General features: G+C 42.4%; 1 non-coding gene across 1 annotated transcript; it reads right to left on the reverse strand.

The window, feature by feature from the left end:
- Positions 1 to 20140: 20140 nt before the first annotated feature.
- TRNAC-GCA lies at positions 20141 to 20212 on the reverse strand. The gene has a single exon. It is a non-coding gene; the product is annotated as a tRNA-Cys (tRNA).
- Positions 20213 to 20605: the final 393 nt, after the last annotated feature.

The raw sequence follows: 20605 nt of genomic DNA on the forward strand, positions 1-20605 counted from the left end.
TGAATGAGACTAGAGAGGGGAGAGAATTTGAATTGAGGGACCCTGAGAATCCACCTTGCTGAGAGCTCTGGTGGATGTTGCAGGAGGACTTGCTCTGAAGGTTGGCTGTGAAGTATGTGTAACAGTGACAGAAAGCAACAATCAGGGAAAGAAAATGAAAGATGAGCTGAAGAGACAAGAAAGAACTCAACAATCTCCTTATAGGATGAGCAATTTTAAGGTAAGCAAAGAAACTAGAATGAAAGTATCTCAGCCACCATGTGAAAGGAAATGCAATAATTAAAGCCACAGTTTAAAAAAAAAAAAACAAACAGGTGTCAACAGTTGATACTGAAATCAAATGAAGATAAAAGTGCGCCCCAGCCCCACTAGAATGGCTTAGATGAAAAAGCCTGGTGGCGACAATACTGGAACACAAGAAATTGCTGCTGGTAGTTGTGCAAATCGGTACAAATACTTTGGAAAACTCATGGTGAATTTGCACGACCAAGAACTCAGCAACTCTACCCCTCATGCTTAGTTGCTACAATCGTGTCTGACTCTGTGACCCCATGGACTGCAGCCTGCTAGGCTCTTCTGTCCATGGAATTTTCCAGGCAAGAATACTGGAGTGGGTTTCTATGCCTCTTCCAGGATTTTCCGAACCCAGGGATCAAACTCACATCTCTATGTCTCCTGCACTGGCAGGTGGATTCTTTCCCACTGTGCCACCTGGAAAGCCCCAAGTCAACCCTTAGGTGTTTACCTAATAGAAATGCCCAAAATACATTCATGCTAAATAGCAGCATGAATCATAAAAGCCCCAAACTGGGAACAACCTAAATGCCCATCCACTGGCAATGGATGGACACCCTGAGGTGTGTCTTCACGGTAGAAGACTATGCAACAACAAAATGAGAGACTCACAACAACGTGGATGAATCTTACAAAACTGAGCAAAAGCAATGGACACAAAGGAGTACCTACTGTGTAATTCTGCAGGATTCCATTTGTACACAGTTCAGAAACAGGCAGTACTAACTCTGATGCTATGTGTCTTAGTCTGTTGCAGCTGCTATAATAGAACAGCATAGACTGGGTGGCTTAGAAGCAACAAACATGTATTTCTCACATTTCTCGAGGCTGGGAAGTCTAACAGCAAGGCAGCGGCAGATTCAGGGTCTGGTGAGAGCCCACTTCCTGGTTCATGGACGGCTGTCTTTTTGCTGTGTCATCACGTGGCAAAGGGGACAAGGGAGCTCTCTGGGGTCTGTTTCATAAGGGCATTAATCTCAGTCACCTCCAAAGGGCCCACTTGCAAATTCCATCACATCCGGGGACTAGATTTCAAGCTATGAACTTGGAAGGGGACACAAACTTTCAGTCTAACAGAGAAGTTAAAATATGGTTATTCCTGAGGGTGGGCTAGTCATCTCTGAGGGTCACAGGCTGCGAGAGGGGCTGGTCTTTGGAGGAGCATGTGAAAAGTGAAAGACGCTCAGCCGTGTCTGACTCTTCATGACCCCATGAACTATACAGACCATGGAATTCTCCAGGCCATAATACTGGAGTGGGTAGCTGTTCCATTCTCCAGGAGATCTTCCCAATTCAGGGATCGAACCCAGGTCTCCCACATTGCGGGTGGATTCTTTACCAGCTGAGCCACAAGGGAGGAGCATAGAGTGTTTGATTTCTTAATTTGGGCTATGATTACATGAGTATGTTCAATTTGTAAACATATATCAATGTATACACGTATTACTTATGCATTTTGCTTTATGTACTTAATTCTTCATTAAAAATATAAAATATTTGCCCCAATTATACATTAATAAAAAACCTTGAAAACCCTTTGTCGACTTACAGACGTAGCTGCTATTGTCAGCTTTGTGTTGGTACAGACAATGATTTTGAACCTTATTTTCCATATTTATAAGGTGTGGATAATAGTACCTGCTGCCCAGTAGGTAATACTGGTGAAAGAGCTTTGAAAATGGTGAGATCGCATACAAATTGCCAGGGGGAGAATGCTTTGTCCCCACTTCCAATGTTTGCTTTCTGTTAGCACAACAGCCTCCCTCCAGGAGAGTGAAACTGATTGTTTAAGTGGTAGCATGATACCTCCTTCTTCAATCTTTCCATCTTGGAAAAACCCCTGTCTTGTGCAAATGGTTACTGAAGGTTAAGGAGATTGAGTGCAGTCTCCAAATTTAGGCAAAAAATAAGTGACAGAGATAGAATTTGAACTGAGGTCTCTGATTACAAAGACCATGCTTTTAAACATTCTACTGTATTGCCTGCCTTCTGTAGTGTATTAAGTATAAAATAGATGCTGAGCTGTATGGCATAGTTAAGAATATAACAGGAATTCAGGGAGGTGAGTGTTCTTTATAGGGATCAGTTAAGGATGACTACATAGAAGACCTTAGGGGTTAACTCCTGCTAAACTCTGTGTAAACTTCAGCTAAAATAGCACTAACCTGCTTCCAGGGCACACGAGAAGAGGGGTCTGTTGTTGGCAAAAACAGCCAGGAGAGTTTAACCACAGAGCCACTTGGCTGGGTCCCAGAATTTGCCCAGATTCTCCCTTGAGTTAGCAACAATCCGTCATTTATCTCTGTTGGTGCTTGCCTTCGAATTTTTCTGAAACTTACCTCATAAGCCATTCTAAGGTATGTAATGAGATAGACAGTTTATTTTCAAGCACCTGAAGTCTGAGAATATGCAGAGGACATGTTAATAACACTTCTTAGAGACAGATTATTTCTTTTTATTGAGGCATTAATTATATTCAATAAAAAACACTGATTTTAGATGTTTAGTTAGATGAGTTTTGAGAACTTTATATCTATGCAACCACTACTCGAAACGAGATAGAAAACATTTTTGTCACCCTAGAATCATATTGTATGATAGTGTATGTGTGTCTGGCTTTTTCAGTCAACAATGTTTTTGAGATTCATCCATGCCAGTGCATCGATCAGTCATCTTTTTTTTATTGCCAAATAGTATTCTGTTATATAGATATACCACAATGGTTAAGCCATTGTCCTGTTGGTAGGCATTTAGGTTACTTCTAGTTTTTGTCTATTATATAGAAGGCTGCTAGGAACATTTTGATGAAAGTCTTCGTGTGAACATCTGTTTTCATTGTGTGTTCAGTTGCTGTTTGTGATCTCATGGACTCCAGCATGCCATGTCCTTCCCTCTCTCTCAAGAGTTTGCTCAAATTCATGTCCATTGAGTCAGTGATGGGCTATCTAACCATCTCATCCACTGCCCTCCTCTCCTTTTGCTTTCAATCTTTCCCAAATCAGGGTCTTTTCCAATGAGTCGGCTCTTTGTATCAGATGGCCAACATATTAGAGTTTCAACTTCAGCATCAGTCCTTCCAGTGAATGTTCAGGGTTGATTTTCTTTAGGATTGACTGGTTTGATCTCCTTGCTGTCCAAAGGACTCTCAAGAGTCTTCTCCAGCACCATAATTCAAAAACATAAATTCTTCAACACTCAGCCTTCCTTATAGTCCAATTCTCAGATCCATACATGACTACTGGAAAAACCATAGCTTTGACTATATGGGCCTTTTTTGGCAAAGTGATGTCTTTGTTTTTTAATACACCATCTAGGTTTGTCAAGCTTTCCTTTTAAGGAGCAAGCATTTTTTAATTTCGTGGCCACAGTCACCATCCGAAGTGATTCTGGAGCCCAAGAAAATAAAGTCTGTCACTGCTTCCACTTTATCCCCTTCCATTTGTCATGAAGTGATGGTACCTACTTAGGAATGGAATTGTTGGGTTATGGGTTATATGTACATTTATCATTATAAGAAACTGCCACACAGTCCTTCAAAGGGTTGAACCATTTTATATTCATATCATCAGTGTTGCTCTGCATGCTGAAGAGTTTTTTATAAAACTGTGATGGTATTTTAGTAAAGCATATTTATCACAGTGTCTAGGGTGGGAAAGATTTCTGTGGGAATCATTTGGAGGGAGGAAAAAACAGCAAACAGAAGGGGAGTGGATTGGCACTCACCAAATAGCATTCACCGGGAAGCCAGCCTGAGGGGACCACGTGGGCAGCAGGCGCCATGGCTACCAGTCAAGGCTGTGTTCTCAGCTGATGACATTCACTCCACATGCCAGGCTGTCTGTCCACGATCCAAGTAATCTGGGCAACTTATTGTTTTGACTCAAGTTGTGCTTCATTGAAATTCTTTTTGGAGTGTCCCTTTTGGTCACAAGTTCTCTTTCTTGTCTGGGAGCCAAGATTGTGCAGCTTATGTAGTACAGCAAGGTTTTTTGAATTTGTGCTGCTTGCTTCTTCTCCAGTGGTGGTATCTACACTGACTTGCCCGCCCCAGCTCCTGATCAGCTTTCCCTTGGCTTCGACAAGGTTGAGAGCGAGATATTGTTCATCCTTTGGCCTCGTTCCCTCAGGTTACTTTTAGCAAGGTTTCAGTTTGTTTTTTAAGCTATTATATTCAAGGGAGGGCAAAGCCGTTGGCTCTGCTTTAAGATGATTTCATTTTAAGACAAAACTCACTCTCTATGAGTGTTTCTTTGAGGTTATCATGGCAAAGGACAGGAATAGTACAGAGTAGCCTCCTAAGAATTACTCTTAACTTTCTGTAGGCAGGACTGATCCTGGCTGTATTGAGTCTATTGATTCTATCCTATTAGTAAAAACTCTTGCTAAAGTAGGTGACCAGGCATTAATGATTCCTTAGCCAAATTCTGGGTGATAGTCTGGGACTTCAAATTTAGGCACAGCCAGGTTTCAACTCCTCTTACATTATTCTTTTCCTTCAACTGATACTCCCTGTAAGTGCTTTGTGATAAAAACACAAATGCTCATTTTCTCCTTTTTCCTTCCCCACAAAATGCAGAGTTTGTCCCTCTGCCTATCAAATTCTTCATGTGTGTTCTGGAACCCATTCCATCCTGCTTTCTCAAGGAATATGTTCAATTGGTTATTTTCTTTTTCTTTAAAATTTCTTATTTTAAAAAATTTTTGGCTGAGCTGAGTGGCTTCTCTGGTTGCTCAAGTGGTAATAAATCTGCCAGAAATACAGGAGACCCGGATTCGATCCCTGGGTAGGGAAGACTCCCCTGGAGAAGGGAATGGCTACCCACTCAAGTATTCTTGCCTGGAGAATTCCATGGGCAGAGGAGCACAGTCCATGGGGTAGTCAGACGTGACTGAATGACTAATCCTGAGTCTTCATTGCTATTCAGGCTTTTTCTCCAGTTGTGGTGAGTGGGGGCTACTCTCCAGCTGTAGCGTGCAGGCTTCTCTCTGCAGTGGCTTCTCTTGTTGCTAAGAATGGGCTCTAGGGCACTAAGGCTCAGTAATTGTGGCTCCCGGGCTCTAGAGCATGGACTCAATAGTTGTGATGCATGGGCTCAGTTGCTCCGTGGCATGTGGGACCTTCCCAGATCAGACATCAAACCCCTGTCTTCTGCACTGGCAGGCAGATTCTTTACCACTAACCCACCAGGGAAGTCCCTCAGTTGGTTATTTTCTGCAACAGAAGTAACTGTCCTCCTGACTTCAGTTTTCTGTCTTGTGATATGTGCAGTGGTTGCTAGAAAGTTGCTGTCCAGATGCAGACGACATTCCCCAACCTCCCTTACCTTCAGGTGAGGCAATGTGACTAGTTCTTATCAATATAACGTGATGATAAGTGATATACATTGCTTCTTGACCAAGTAGCTTAAAAAGCAGGAATGCTCAAGAGGGAGAAGATATATAATTATGGCTGATTTGCATTGTTGTATGGCAGAAACCACAGTTCAAAAGCATCAATTCTTCGGCACTCAGCTTTCTTCACAGTCCAACTCTCACATCCATACATGACCACTGGAAAAACCATAGCCTTGACTAGACGGACCTTTGTTGGCAAAGTAATATCTCTGCTTTTCAATATGCTATCTAGGTTGGTCACAACTTTCCTTCCAAGGAGTAAGTGTCTTTTAATATCATGGCTGCAGTCACCATCTGCCGTGATTTTGGAGCCCCCAAAAATAAAGTCTGACACTGTTTCCCCATCTATTTCCCATGAAGTGATGGTACCAGATACCATGATCTTCATTTTCTGAATGTTGACCTTTAAGCCAACTTTTTCACTCTCCTCTTTCACTTTCATCAAGGGGCTTTTTAGTTCCTCTTCACTTTCTGCCATAAGGGTGGTGTCATCTGCATATCTGAGGTTATTGCTATTTCTCCCGGCAATCTTGATTCCAGCTTGTGCTTCTTCCAGCCCAGCATTTCTCATGATGTACTCTGCATAGAAGTTAAATAAGCAGAGTGACAATATACAGCCTTGATGTACTCCTTTTCCTATTTGGAACCAGTCTGTTGTTCCATGTCCAGTTCTAACTGTTGCTTCCTGACCTGCATATAGATTTCTCAAGAGGCAGGTCAGGTGCCCTGGTATTCTCATCTCTTTCGGAATTTTCCACAGTTTATTGCGATTCACACAGTCAAAGGCTTTGGCATAGTCAATAAAGCAGAAATAGATGTTTTTCTGGAACTCTCTTGCTTTTTCCATGATCCAGCAGATGTGGGCAATTTGATCTCTGGTTCCTCTGCCTTTTCTAAAACCAACCTGAACATCTGGAATTTCACGGTTCACGTATTGGTGAAGCCTGGCTTGGAGAATTTTGAGCATTACTTTACTAGTGTGTGAGATGAGTGCAATTGTGCGGTAGTTTGAGCATTCTTTGGCATTGCCTTTCTTTGGGATTGGAATTGATGCTTTTGAACTGTGGTGTTGGAGAAGACTCTTGAGAGTCCCTTGGACTGCAAGGAGATCCAACCAGTCCATTCTGAAGGAGATCAGCCCTGGGATTTCTTTGTAAGGACTGATGCTAAAGCTGAAACTCCAGTACTTTGGCCACCTCATGCAAAGAGTTGACTCATTGGAAAAGACCCTGATGCTGGGAGGGATTGGGGGCAGGAGGAGAAGGGGACAACAGAGGATGAGATGGCTGGATGGCATCACTGACTCGATGGATGTGAGTCTGAGTGAATTCCGGGAGCTGGTGATGGATAGGGAGGCCTGGCGTGCTGCAATTCATTGGGTCGAAAAGAGTCGGACACGACTGAGCAACTGATCTGATCTGATCTGATCTGAATGGCTGAATAATATTCCATTGTATATACCACAGGAAAAAATTTCTATTATGTTTGACCTACTGTATATTGCTGAGTCACTTCGTTATAGCAGGTATCGTGACTCTAACTAGCACTTTATTTTTCTTTCCTCTATATCTTTCTCTCTACTAGAATCTATCTATATTTGAATTCAGACATGACCAAGCATCTTCTGTCTTAAAAGAAAACAAAACCAAAAAATATAGTTCCTCTGACTCCACATTCTTGCCCAGTTTTGTCTTGACTTCCTTCCACAGACAAACTTATTAGGAAAGTTCTCTATGCAGTCTTAATTGCTTGCTTCCCATTCACTTGCAGCCCAACTTATACGGCTTCTTTGCCACCACTCCATTAAAACTGCTCTTGCTGAAGCACTCTATAAATGCCATATTTCCAAATCCAGCAGACACTCGTTGGTCCTGATTGGAGCTCCCAGGATTTAATACTATCAGTCACCCTCTCCTTCATGACATATTTTCTTCTCTTGGGTCCTTGAAATAATCTCTTATGTGAATGACAGGCATTTTGAATGTATAATATCTAAAACTCATCTCCAACTTATACCCCTTCATTCTCTCATCTCAGTAAGTGGTAATTCCACTCATCATAGTGGCTCATGCCAAGAATCTGAGGGTCACTTTGAACACATCCTTCTTTCTCACTATCCATAGCCAATCAATCATCACGTCCTGCCAGTTTTATCTCCTAATTTTTCTCAAAAGTAGATATTCTTCTTCATCTGCATTCTCCCTCATCCCCTCCCATTTTATGATTAAATTTGTGATTTATGATTAAAATTGTAAATCAGATGTCACTTCCCTCTTAAAATTCTTTAGAAAATTTCTACTGTCTTAGAATAAATACCCTGAAATTTTTCTTAATAAATACAGCATATAAACTCTTATATGGTCTTGTCTTTCCTATGTCTTTAGTGTCGTCTAGCAATCACTCCCCTTTGCTCATTACATTATGGCTTTTCTTTTAAACCGTTGAAATGAATAAGTTCTTTCCCACCTCGTGTGTGTTTAGTCATTCCGTCCTACTGAACCCTTTGCAACCCAGTGGTTGTAAGCCCCTAGGCTGCTTTGTCCATGGAATTTCCCAGACAAGACTACTGGAGCGGGTTGCCATTTCCTACTCAAGGAGATCTTCCCAATCCAAGGATTGAACCTGTCTGACAACCTCTCTAATTGTAAGAACAAAAATCAACTCAAACAAACTTAAGCAAAAACAAGGAACACAGTAAGTCATGTACTAAGTGGCTTCAGATGTGGCTAAGATGCTTGCTCCTTGGAAGAAAAACTATGACCAACCTAGACTGCACATTAAAAAGCAGAGATATTATTTTGCCGACAGAGGTCCATCTAGTCAAAGTTATGGTCTTTCCAGTAGTCGTGTATGGATGTGAGAGTTGGACTATAAAAAAGCTGAGCGCCAGAGAATTGATGCTTTTGAACTGTGGTGTTGGAGAAGACTCTTGAGAGTTCCTGCAAGAGACTGCAAGGAGATCCAACCAGTCCATCCTACAGGAAATCAGTCCTGAATGTTCATTGGAAGGACTGACGCTGAAGTTGAAACTCCAATACTTTGGCCACCTGCTGTGAAGAACTGACTCATTGGAAAAGACCCTGATGCTGGGAAAGACTGAAGGCAGGAGGATAAGAGGATGCCAGAGGATGAGATGGTTGGATGGCATCACTGACTCAATAGACATGTTTGAGCAAGCTCTGGGAGTTGGTGATGGACAGGGAAGCCTGGCGTGCTGCAGTCCATGGGGTCACAAAAAGTTGGACACTACTGAGCGCCTGAACTGAACTCAAACGTGGCTAATTCCAGAAACTCAAATTATGACCTTATTGTGTTGTTTTATTTTATGACTCTGCTTATCTTTGGTTTGATTCTTCTTGATTTGACATGATCTATCTTTACAGACACAAGATATCCTCTCTCTAAGATGCTGATTTATGTAATGAAGAATTAATTTTACCCAGAGAGAGGTCTGGCCTTTATCCCTTTATCCTAGGCTTCTGGGAAGTAATCTTTAGGCGCTTTGAATGTCATGCTTGATACGAGTGTCTCTACTTGTCTGGGGGCTGTACACCAGCCAGATAGTAACACTGTGAGTTAAGGTAAGGGCTTTTATCCATATCAGCAATGTGCAATTTAAGGTGACTTTGAGTCAGTGGTATCAGTTGACCTCTGGAGGGGCTGGGGACTGAGACCACCCACATCATATTTAGGGGATGAAGCCCTTGTGAAAGTTCTATCTGCTGATGGTCAAATGAATTTCCTGATTGGCAACATTCTGTGCATATTGTCACACGTAGTGTTAAGAGAGTAATGCAATCCTGACTCCACTGGGAGAGGACAGCTTAATACTCCAGGTTTGGTACCCTCCCGGCCAGTGAGTCTTTGCCTTTGGTTGATTTTAACCTGTATCCTTTGCCTGCAATACACTATAACCTTTAATTCCACAGCTTTAAGTGAACTCTGTTTTTCTAGCTAATTCTCAAAACTGAAGGTAGCTGTGGGAACTACCAAATGTGCGATTGGTGTCAGAAGTGAGGATGGTCTTGTGCAAACATGCCCCCTCTAACCATTGGCTAACTCTCTTACACATTTTCTTATACATTACACATTCTTCACTTAATAACTATAGCCACATGATTCTATTTATTCTGATACTCTATAAGAAAGATCGCAGGTGACTCCTTGGCTGGCTAGCTTGATGTAAGTGCCCATAAGTGGAAGAAGGAGCGTTGTGGTCAGTATCAGCCAGATATCTACCTAAACCGTGGCAGAATGGGTTCCTCACAGGAGAGAAGGTTTAGGTTACCAAAAGAAAAGAAAAAGAAGGGGGATAGGGATTCTGGGTAGACAAAAACAGCAAACACTCAGTATGGCTCATTTGTACAGCCTTTCCCTCTCTGAAAACACTCCTGATTCTTACTCACCACCTCCACCATCACCACAATTTTCTAATGACTAAGTATACTTGTCATTTGAGTTTCAGATTAAATGTCATTTCACCAGAGAGACTTCCGTCAGTCAAATTAAAAGTTCTCATCAGATGGTCCTATAGCTCTTGACAGTTTTTGGTTATATATTCACTGGCCTGTTGTTTTTTATCACTAAGACTTAAATTGAAGAAAGTGGGGAAAACCACTAGACCATTCAGGTATGACCTAAATCAAATCCCTTATGATTATACAGTGGAAGTGAGAAATAGATTTAAGGGACTAGATTTGATAGATAGAGTGCCTGATGAACTATGGACTGAGGTTCGTGACATTGTGCAGGAGACAGGGATCAAGACCATCCCCGTGGAAAAGAAATGCAAAAAAGCATAATGGCTGTCTGGGGAGGCCTTACAAATAGCTGTGAAAAGAAGAGAAGCGAAAAGCAAAGGAGAAAAGGAAAGATATAAGCATCTGAATGCAGACTTCTAAACAACAGCAAGGAGAGATAAGAGCCTTCCTCAGTGATCAATGCAAAGAAATAGAGGAAAACAACAGAATGGGAAAGACTAGAGATCTCTTCAAGAAAATTAGAGATACCAAGGGAACATTTCATGCAAAGATGGGCTCGATAAAGGACAGAAATAGTAAGGACCTAACAGAAACAGAAGATATTAAGAAGAGGTGGCAAAATACACAGAAGAACTGTACAAAAAAGATCCTCATGACCCAGATAATCACGATGGTGTGATCACTCACCTAGAGCCAGACATCCTGGAATGTGAGGTTAAGTGGGCCTTAGGAAGCATCACTACGAACAAAGCTAGTGGAGGTAATGGAATTGCAGTTGAGCTATCCCAAATCCTGAAAGATGATGCTGTGAAAGTGCTGCACTCAATATGCCAGCAAATTTGGAAAACTCAGCAGTGGCCACAGGACTGGAAAAGGTCAGTTTTCATTCCAATCCCAAAGAAAGGCAATGCCAAAGAATGCTCAAGGTACCGCACAATTGCACTCATCTCACACGCTAGTAAAGTAATACTCAAAATTCTCCAAGCCAGGCTTCAGCAATATGTGAACCGTGAACTTCCAGATGTTCAAGCTGGTTTTAGAAAAGGCAGAGGAACCAGAGATCAAATTGCCAACATCCGCTGGATCATCGAAAAAGCAAGAGAGTTCCACAAAAACCTCTATTTCTGCTTCATTGACTATGCCAAAGCCTTTGACTGTGTAGATCACAATAAACTGGAAAATTCTGAAAGAGATGGGAATACCAGACCACCTGACCTGCCTCTTGAGAAGCCTATATGCAGGTCAGGAAGCAACAGTTAGAACTGGACAACATGGAACAACAGACTGGTTCCAAATAGGAAAAGGAGTACGTCAAGGCTGTATATTGTCACTCTGCTGATTTAATTTCTATGCAGAGTACATCATGAGAAACGCTGGGCTGGAAGAAGCACAAGCTGGAATCAAGATTGCCGGGAGAAATATCAATAACCTCAGATATGCAGATGACACCACCCTTATGGCAGAAAGTGAAGAGGAACTCAAAAGCCTCTTGATGAAAGTGAAAGAGGAGAGTGACAAAGTTGGCTTAAAGCTCAACATTCAGAAAATGAAGATCATGGCATCTGGTCCTATCACTTCATGGGAAATAGATGGGGAAACAGTGGAAACAGTGTCAGACTTTATTTTTGGGGGCTCCAAAATCACGGCAGATGGTGACTGCGGCCATGAAGTTAAAAGACACTTACTCCTTGGAAGGAAAGTTGTGACCAACCTAGATAGCATATTGAAAAGCAGAGATATTACTTTGCCAACAAAGGTCCGTCTAGTCAAGGCTATGGTTTTTCCAGTGGTCATGTATGGATGTGAGAGTTGGACTGTGAAGAAAGCTGAGTGCCGAAGAATTGATGCTTTTGAACTGTGGTGTTGGAGAAGACTCTTCAGAGTCCCTTGGACTGCAAGGAGATCCAACCAGTCCATCCTAAAGGAGATCAGTCCTGGGTATTCATTGGAAGGACTGATGCTGAAGCTGAAACTCCAGTACTTTGGCCACCTCATGAGAAGAGTTGACTCATTGGAAAAGACCTGATGCTGAGAGGGATTTGGGGCAAGAGGATAAGGGGACGACAGAGGATGAGATGGCTGGATGGCATCACCGACTCGATGGACATGAGTTTGAGTGAACTCCCGGAGTTGGTGATGGACAGGGAGGCCTGGCATGGTGTGATTCATGGGCTCACAAAGAGTAGGACACGACTGAGCGACTGAACTGAACTGAATTGAAGTCATGTCCAATTCTTTTGCAACCCATGGACTATAACCCACCAGGCTCCTCTGTCCGTGGGATTTCCTAGTCAAGAATACTGGAGCAGGTTGCCATTTCTGTCTCCAGGGGCTCTTCGCAGCCCAGGGATCAAAACTGCTACTTCTGTATTGGTGGGCAGATTCTTTACTAGTCAGCCACCAGGGACACCCATTCACTGGCATGATTATTAGTTTAAAATCTTAAAAAAAAAAAAAAAATCTTAATGCCTCCTTGATTCTAAATGCTATGGATTCAGGACCTTGTTTATATTATTTATCATGTAATAGGTACTTAAAATTATCTGTGAAAGGAATGAATGAACAAGAATTTAAAAAATCTGTCAGTGGATTACCTTCATCTCAGATCTTAGGCTAACTTTTCAAATGTTCTTTCTTAGTGAGAGGTCAGTCAGTGAATACCTGGTTAAACTTTGGACTCAGATGTTGGAACCAACAAAAGAAAGTTGCTTCAATTTTGCAGTCAGAAATTCAACTGTATAAACGCTTAGAACTAAAAGTCACTGGGTAGATTAGCCTCATCATCCTTTATTGAAACAAAATATGTGATATTTGCATGGAAAATCTCTCATGATAAACTAATAAAACTATGTGCCTCACCTTGCATAATTATTTTATCTGATTTCAGGCACATGGTAACCAGCGAGCTAGGTAATGCAAGTAGATGTTTCTTTCATCTGTTTAACAGATTAAAAAAAAAAAAAAAAAAGCTGGAGAACCAGAAAGGTAAGGTGAATTACTCAGGATCACATGGAAAAGTCTGAGGTCAAAACAAGATTCAAGATTATTATTCAGCCATGCTGAAGCCCAGTTCTATACTCTTGTCTATGAACTCAAAGTTGCTCATCCTCTCTCTCTTACAGTCGATACACTCTGCTGTCTCCTGCAGTTGTTGGATGTGTCAAAAGTCACACAGTATTAATGTAGTAAATTTGAATATGAATAAACTTTAGGTTTTCCATGTCTTGTGGACATTTTTAATTATTTGGATTTTTAGCATTCTTTACATCACTCCCTGATCAGGGACTTACTTTCAATCAGGGACTTACTTCTTCCACACCCTCAGTTCCAGTGGTACTGGTGATTTTTCCATCCCCAACCCCAAAATATTCTGGCCAATGAGAGTCTAACCTACTCTAGACTGTAGATTTAATTAAGGAATGACACATGGCCCATAACAGCCATCAAAATTCAACAGAGGCTTTGGTAAGGCTTTGGAGCAGAAACAGACATTCCCTCTCAATTGGTATGAACTATCATGGAGCTGTCATGAGGCCAGAACTCCTGCAGTCATTCGTTCCCATGTGAAGACTGAGGCTGAAATTCATCAGTGGGAGGCAGAGCTGAGAGATGAGGAAAAACCATGTCTTTATGATACATTTTGAAGCCTGAATCCAACTGTGCCTGAAGTCTACACTATCTCTGGGTTTTTAGCACAAAATCCAATAAATACCTTCTCTTGGGTAAGTCACTTTGAGATAGATTTTGTCTTTATCATCCAGAAAGATCTTGAGTAATATGGTGGTGGTTTAGTCGCTAAGTCGTGTCCGACTCTTGCAACCCCATGGACAGAGGAGCCTGGCAGGCTACAGTCCATGGGATTCTCCAGGCAGGAATACTGGAGTGGGTTGCCATTTCCTTCTCCAGGGGATCTTCCCAACCCAGGAATTGAACCTGGGTATCCTGTTTTGTAGGCAGATTCTTTACTGACTGAGCTACAAGGGAAGCCCCTTAACTAATATATCCTATGATAATATACTCTCACTCAGTTGTATTCCGTACCTTTTCTTGAAAGAGAAAGAGTAAAATTAGAGTTCTTTTGTGGAGAATTGCCCATGTTGGATCTTCCCTGATGGCTCAGCAGGTAAAGAATTTGCCTGAAGTGCAGGAGACACAGGAAACATGGGATTGATCCCTGGGTTGGGAGGATCTCCTGTAGGAGGAAATGGCTACTGACTCCAGTATTCTTGCCTGGGAAATCCCATGGACAGAGGAGTCTGGTGGGCTACAGTCCATGAGGTCCCAAAGAATTGGACATGACTGAGCAATAATATTTGAATTTGCATTTGCCCATGTTAGCTATCTTTCCCCTCAATTATTCCTAGAGTGTACATGAAAATAAGGATGCTAAAAGAATACAAATCATGATGGTTTCGAGCAGAAAATACTCTGAGCTCAGAATCAGAGGACCTAAACTTTGTTCTGGGTTTCCCTTGAGGCTCAGTTGGTAAAGAATCCGCCTGCAATGCAGGACACCTGGGTTCGATTCCTGGGTTGGGAAGATCCCCTGGAGAAGGGAAAGGCTACCCATTCGGTATTCTGGCCCGGAGAATTTCATGGACTGTATAGTCCATGAAAAGAGTCGGACACGACTGACCGACTTTCACTTTCACCCCTTTGCAGTCACTCCTCTTTGGATCTCTCCGCACACATAACATGAGGAAACACAGAGCTATAAATCTGGATGACTGAAACAGAGCATTAGGAGATATTATTCTTCTCAGTTTCAATTCTGTGCATGGATCTAAACACAAACTGTACACGTCAGAGAACTTTGAAGATGATCACATTAGCCAAAATGAATTAGCTGGGAGAAAAGTAGACTCTAAGGGTGAATATTCTTCATTCATTCATTCACTCACTTACTCATAAATATTTGTGAGTACTTCAGAAGCACCAAGCACTACTACAGGTGCTGAGGATATGGGTGAACAGTCTCGTTCTGCATAGAATTTATTTTCTAGAGGTGAAGATACATCCTAATCAAATATATTAAATGGAGTGTGTCAGTTTGTTTTCTGTGTCTAAGTCTGTTTCTCTTTTGTAAATAAGTCCATTTATATTATCTTTTAGACTCCACACATAAGTGATATGATATTTTTCTTTGTCTGATTTACTTCACTTAGTATGATAATCTCTAAGTTCATCCATGTTGCTGCAAATGGTATTATCTCATGCTTTTTATGGCCAAGTAATATACCATTGTATATATCATCACATATTCTTTTTAATATATATATATATATATTTATTTATTTGTCTGTGTTGTATCTTCGTTGCAGCATGCTTGATCTTTGTTGGGATATGTGGGATTCAGTTCCCGGACCAGGAATTGAACCTAGGCCCTCTGCATTGGGAGTGTGGAGTCTTAGCCACTGGACCACCAGGAAAATCCCTGTATCACATATTCTTTATCTATTCATCTGTTGATTCCATGTCTTGGCTTCCATACCTTGATTATTATAAATAGTGCTGCTATGAACATTGGGATGAATGTATCTTTTTGAATTAGAGTTTTCTCTAATAGGTTTTCTAATAGTTTTTTCTAATAGGTTTGCTGGATCATATAGTAGTTCTGGTATTTCTATTTTTAGTTTATTAAGGAAACTTCATACTGTTTTCCATAGTGGCTGCTCCAACTTATGAAAGGAGAAAGAGAGTGGGGTAGGGATAAAGTAGGAGTTTGTGATTAGCAGATACAAATTGCTATATACAAAACAGATAACAGTTATTTTATATATATATATGTATATATATACATACATCCTTTTCATATTCTTTTCTATTATGGTTTATTAAAAAATTATTGAATATAGTTACTTGTCCCTCATATGTATATATATCTGAACACTGTGCTATATACCAGAAGCCAAAACAATACTGTGAATCAATTTTACTCCAAAAAAAAAACAATGGCATGTGTTAGAAGATGCTAAGTGCTTAGCAGGAAACTAGGGCAGAGGGAAAGACAGGATGTGCTTGAGTCTGTCGTTCGCCCTTTGACATAAAGTGCCACAGATAAGATGGCATTTGAAGAGGTACCTAAAGGAGGTGAGAGGGTAAGTCTAGCTATTTCCTACTAAAGAATAGCAAGTGCAAAGCCCCTAAGGTAAGCGTGTTTTGTCGTGTTTTAGGAGCATTTGTTACTGGAACACAGTGAGAAAGGGGGAAGAAAGGTAAAGATGAGATCAGCGGGGAGGAAAAATACCAAGAGAAGCAGGAAGCTGCTGTTGATTTGAAGATGAATTGTCCCCATCCTCTTACACGTGGATCTTTGCTAGTAAAATTGGGGAGAGGGAGTAGGCTGGTTCCGTCCAGTTGTAATAGCTGTTTGGACTAGGGTGGGATCAGAACCTGAGACTCGCTGTCAGAAACATGTGCTGTTCCTTGGAGAGTAAAGGGGCATTTCTTTCATTTTCAGCAAAGTCTAACTTATGTAACATCAGGGCCCTCTGTCCTTCCTTTCCCTCTATCGGGAGGCCCTGAGGTCCTCCTGTGCTCCCTAACGCAAGTGTGCTGAATGTGGCGAGACAAGCTCTCAGCATCTGATCTGACTTCCTTTGTGTGTGTCTTCTGGTACCATGGAGACTAGAAATCTAAAACTGTATGTTCCAGATTCCTGTGGAGCTAAGAGTTTGGACACAAATCATTCCCATTGATGAGATGCGTTTGCCTCAGTTAAGAAGGTGGAAGCAAGGTTTTCTTCTTTTTTCCTCACTGTCTTTTTGTTTGCTGTGCTGTTTTCTGCAGCACATTACAGGGTCCATCCACCAGTTGCACAGGAGTCGCAAGGCAATTGCAAAGGTAGCAGCAGCAACGGCTTCCGGGGCCCCCTTGTGACTTTCATCGGCCCTAGGCACTCCTACCGCCATGAATCCCTCCCTTCATTAAAAAATTATACTCTATGACTGCATTGGGATAAAGATTAATGTTATTATTAAATACTTGAACATTAATTTAGCCTAAAATTTCATTTTTAATCTAATTTTAAAAGAAGTTAAGTTTCATGGGGGTGTGGGAGGGAAGTTTAAGAGGGAGGGGATATACTACGCTTATGGCTGATTCACTTTGTGGTACAGCAGAAACACAACATTGTAAAGCAACTGTAATGCAATAGAATAAAATAATTAAAAAAGCAAAAAATAAATTTGTTGGTAAGAAGTTTTATGGGCCCCTAAATGTATTGCTGGCACTAGGCATTTTATCTACCACCTCCATGGTGTTAGGTTCCCAGGAATTCAGCTAAAGCCGTGTATTTGTGAGGTCAATCTTTCCTGTCTTCCTGTGGCAGCTCCGAGTGCCCATCTTCCTGTTCGTGGCCAGGAAGCAGCTCCCAGAAGGCCCACTGGCTGTGTTGTTCTAGGAATCTTTTCCAAAAAGCCAGCTTTTCCTAAAGTTTTGTAAGCACCCAATTCCCTGTGTTAAATCCAAACTTGATTAAAATAACCAGAATGGTCTTCTTTCTGCACTTAAACTCAATTGACAGGGATTTATGCCTTTATCCCCATGAATCCCTCAAATTTGTTCCTTATTCTCAAATTCCCCATTGGGTCAGTCTCAGCCCTCTCGCCCATTTTCTGCTCTCCCTCACTCTATTACCATTTTGGCTTTTGCTGTAATCTTTGGAATCCCCACTCTATTGTGGGAAAGCCCTGGGGTCCTTGTATTAGTCAGATTTCTCCAGAAAAACAGAACCAATAGGGTGTGTGTATCTAGATGTAGACATGTAGATATAAAGTTGTGTATTTATATCTACATCTCTACATCCTTCTGCTCTCTGCTCTGCTTAATGGCTCAGTCGTGTCCAACTCTTTGACCTTACAGACTGTAACCTGACAGGCACCTCTATCCATGGGGATTCTCCAGGCAAGAGTACTGGAGTAGGTTGCCGTGCCCTCCTGCAGGGGATCTTACCAAGCCAGGGATCGAAACCCGTTCTCCTGCATTATAGGCAGATTCTTTACCATCTGAGCCATTTGGGAAGGCTATTTGTTTATGATGTAATATCAAAAAGAGGCAACAGATGATGTTTCTTTTTCACTACATCCCTATCATCTATCATCTACTGAGAGAGACAGAGAGAGAAAGAAAGAGAGGGGTTAGGGAGGCGACAAAGAGATTAATTTAAGGAACTGGTTCATGCCGTTGTGGTGGCAGGCAAGTCCAAATCTGCAGGCCTGGGTCAGGAAGCAGGAGATCCAGGAGAGAGCTGAAGTTGCAGTTCAAGCCTAAAGGCAGCCTGCTGGCAGAATTCCCCTTCTTTGGGGGAGGAAAGTGTTTTTCCCTGAGGGCCTTCAGCTGATTGGATGAGGCCCCCCTGTGTTATCCGCCTGCCAATGCAGGAGACCTAAGAGACACAGGTTTGATCCCTGGGTTGGGAAGATCTCCTAAAGTAGGAAATGCCAACCCTCTCCAATATTCTTGCCTGGAGAATCCCATGGACAGAGGAGCCTGTTGGGCTACAGTCCATGGGGTTGCAAAGAGCCGAACACAACTGAAGCAACTTAGCGCACGTGCATGCACCCATGTTATGGAGGGCAATCAGCTTTACTCAAAGTGTACTGATTTAAATTCAAATCGCATCTAGGACTTCCCTGATGGTACAGTGGATAAGAATCTGCTTGCCTATGCAGGGGGCATGGGTTCGATCCCCAGTCCAGGAAGATTCCACATGCCTCGGGGCTACAAAGCTCATGTGCCACAACTACTGAGCCCACCCACCTAAAACCTGTGCTCCACAAGAAAAGCCATCACAGTGAGAAGACCATGATGGCTACAAAGGGTACCCTCCGCTTGCTGAAACTAGAGAAAGCCCTCATGCAGCAACAAAGACCCAGAACAACCAAAAATAAAATAAGCCTTGAAAAACCACATCTAAAAAGTACTTTCATAGAAACATATAGAATAATGTTTGATCAAATATCTGGGTGCTGTGGCCTAGCCAAGTGACACGTAAAAATAACCATTACATTTCCATTTATATAAGTCCATGTTTTTAAAGCTTTTTTTCCTTCTCCTTTTAAAAAATATTTATTTATTTATTTGGCTGTGCCAGCTCTTAGTTGCAGCATGAAGGATCTAGTTCCCTGAACAGGAATCGCACTTGGGCCCCCTGCACTGGAAGGGCAGAGTTTCGACCATTGGACTACCAGGAAAGTCCCTTTCTTCTTGTCGCCTAAAATTGCTCTTCTCCCAATAGTTCTCCTCACTGTGCCTCACCGCCTTGAGCCACAGGCAGGACGGAGCGCTAGCTCTTTGCTCTTGGCGGTGTACCTGCTCACACTCTCCCTACCCTCAGGGGATCTCACCTGTTCAGGTGAAGCCTGCACCATCTCAGGACTGTGACTCATAGGATCTGTTCTCACTTCCTGAGACTCTGAGCTGACGCCAGTCCCTCCCCCTCTGCCTTGTCCCTTGCCCTCATCTTTAGTGACTTCAAATCTGAGTTAACCCTTCAGATCCCTTGACCCCACGCACATTGCCTTTGCTAACGACCTCCATCTCTGGTCCGCCAGTCCGTGGAGTCACACTCAGGGCTTTCACCAGTCTGTTTCTGAGCGTTGTTTTCCCACTTGTAGCCACAGCCTGTCATGCCCTCCACCCCACTCAGTAAGCCCCTCTCCTGCTTCACACAATCCATCCTCCTTTATTAGGTAATTCTGTTTGCCTTCACTGTTTCCTGCCTTGCTTGCTGGAATCACTGATTCTTCACGTGCCCCCACACCCTAGACTTGACATTCAAAGACCCCGTGGAAATAAACATAAAGCGCTAGGAGGCAGTATTGGTAACTTGGTGGTGGTGGTGGTTTAGTTGCTGAGTCATGTCAGACTCTTTGTGATCCCATGGACTATAGCCCGCCAGGCTCCTCTGTTCATGGCATTCTCCAGGCAAGAATACTGGAGTGGGTAGTCATTTCCTACTCCAGGGGATCTTCCCAACCCAGGGATCGAACCTGGGTCTCCTGCTTTGCAGGCAGATTCTTTACCAACTGAGCCACCAGGGAAGCCCACTAGTAACTTGGTAGATAATGATTAAATGGGAGCCTGTCCTCCTCTTCATTTTGCTCCTATCCCTTGCCCTCTGCTCACTCCTCTTCTTGTGTTTCCAAGTTACTCTGTGTGTTTGGAGGAAAAGGCAGCTCTCTGAAGACAGGCTCACGTCCTGCCCTGTGCTCTCTAACTTTAGCTGCACCCTGACCTCACCTCTCCATTTCCCTTTAGGTCTCTTGGTAACTCCCTAGCATGCCGACAAAGAGAATTAACCTTTCTAAATTATTTCTAGCCCAAAGCCTTCATATTCTTTCTTCAACGTCTCTACCCTTGTAACCTTACAAAGTGATACACACAGTTATGCCTCGGGCTTAACAACATCTGACTATTTTAGAGTAAGTCCCCCC

Source organism: Bubalus bubalis, chromosome 7 (genome assembly GCF_019923935.1).
Source record: "Bubalus bubalis isolate 160015118507 breed Murrah chromosome 7, NDDB_SH_1, whole genome shotgun sequence".
Classification (NCBI taxonomy): domain Eukaryota; kingdom Metazoa; phylum Chordata; class Mammalia; order Artiodactyla; family Bovidae; genus Bubalus; species Bubalus bubalis.